The following is a 2,355-nucleotide window of genomic DNA, read 5'->3' on the forward strand; positions in this document are numbered from 1 at the left end:
CCACTCTGCCATAAAGCCCCGACTGGTAGAGGGTTGCAGTGATGGTTGACTTTCTACAACTTTCTCCCATCTCCTGACTGCATCTCTGGAGCTCAGCCACAGTCATTTTTGGGTTCTTCTGTACCTCTCTCACCAAGGCTCTTCTCCCCCGATAGCTCAGTTTGGTCGGACGGCCAGCTCTAGGAAGGGTTCTGGTCGTCCCAAACGTCTTCCATTTAAGGATTATGGAGGCGACTGTGCTCTTAGGAACCTTAAGTGCAGCAGAAATTTTTTTTGTAACCTTGGCCAGATCTGTGCCTTGCCACAATTCTGTCTGAGCTCTTCAGGCAGTTCCTTTGACCTCATGATTCTCATTTGCTCTGACATGCACTGTGAGCTGTAGGGTCTTATATAGACAGGTGTGTGGCTTTCCTAATCACGTCCAATCAGTATAATCAAACACCGCTGGACTCAAATGAAGGTGTAGAACCATCTGAGGGATGATCAGAAGAAATGGACAGTACCTAAGTTAAATATATGAGTGTCACAGCGAAGGGTCTGAATACTTATGACCATGTGATATTTCAGTTTTTCTTTTTTAATAAATCTGCAAAAATGTCAAAAATTCTGTGTTTTTCTGTCAATATGGGGTGCTGTGTGTACATTAATGAGGAAAAAAATGAACTTAAATGATTTTAGCATATGGCTGCAATATAACAAAGAGTGAAAAATTTAAGGGGGTCTGAATACTTTACATACCCACTGTACATCTTAATAAGTTAACCCTCTAAAACCATTTGTATCATATTTGATATGTGAGGTTTCTGAGCAAAAAAACTTACCAAAAATGCCCCATGTATCAAATGTGATACAAAAGAAATAGAAATAATCTAAATAATATGGCACCTCTATTCTTATATCCCTGGACTGTCTGTCTATGCATATATGGCAAATTAAACTTGTGAATCTTGAATTTTGACTCATGAATTTTATTTTGGATTTTGTTAAAAGGTTTAATAAACATCTCAGTTCCAAAAAATTACAGTGTTCTGGCTATTTTTTGATATGTCAGGTTTTACAGGGTTAATACATTACATATTATTTGGTGAGTGTTAGAGGTGCAGGTAGGAGGATTTTTTAAAGTCTTTGGATAGAGCCTTGCCTGTGGTTTCCTCTGCTTCCAGTCTTTATGCTAAGCTGACTAGCTTCAGAGTTAGCTGACAAACACTGAAATCTTACTCCTGGTAATAAAGTGAATGAATATATTTTGCAAAATGTTCAACTTTTTCTTTAAATGAAGCATCTGAGAACACTTCCACCACCACTGCATGCTGCACACTGATGCCTAGATAGTGCTATGGCAACTTGTATTTGTAAATATATGCAAAGATACATTGGAAGTTTGAAAAAAAAAATCACATTTCTTTGTTATAATGACATCACTAAATGGTGTTAGATTGTAGAATTAGACTGTCTGTCTAACTGCATTTACCTACTCCATAGATAAAATAAGCAAATCTCCCCAGTCAGGACAGCCTCAATTTCAACTGCATACAAAGACATACTATACAGTTTACTTTGACATGTGTGTTCAACATACTGTAGCTGTTCCTTTGCCAAGTTCAGGGGGGGGGGGGGGAAAAAATAAAAAAATTGAACAGATGATTTGTTAACATTCATTCATTCATCTTCTATACCGCACAGTCCCGATTTGTTAGCAGCAATACATAATATTCTGAAAACCTTTAAACTAGAGAATTACAGAGTGAAAATAGTTAAATATAGGATAGACAGTTATCTTGCATGTATGTGTTTGACTAACATTTCATATAGGATGTTTTAATTTGGGTATGGATTTCAAGTGTTGCTAGGCGGAAGTGCTTTGTGTTGCTCTTATTATTATTATTATTATTATTATTATCAGGAAATATTCAGCCAAATCCAGGCCCTCTGGAGAGCAACATCAGCACGCCTGATGAATTTAGAGCTAGATCAGGACTTGGGATCCTTCATCTAAATGTTCGAAGCCTGTTACCTAAGCTGGATTTAGTAAAAATTTGGATTAAAACTACTGATACGGATATTCTAGTGCTTTCTGAAACTTGGCTAAATAAAGCAGTTTCAAATGATGATATCAATATTTCTGGCTATAATATCTTTCGTTGTGACCGACCTAGGAAGGGTGGAGGTGTGGCTGTGTATGTAAAAAGTAAATTTCAAGTCACTGTTCTTTCTTCAGTTTCTATTCCAAAGCAATATGAAAGTCTGGTATTAAAGGTTAAGACTTCAAAGGAGCAATTCTTTACGATTATGAGTTGCTATAGACCTCCTTCAGCCCTCAGTGAGGCGCTTGATTCATTGAATGAATCATTTGCT

Source organism: Monopterus albus, unplaced genomic scaffold (genome assembly GCF_001952655.1).
Source record: "Monopterus albus unplaced genomic scaffold, M_albus_1.0 scaffold3.1, whole genome shotgun sequence".
NCBI lineage: Eukaryota > Metazoa > Chordata > Actinopteri > Synbranchiformes > Synbranchidae > Monopterus > Monopterus albus.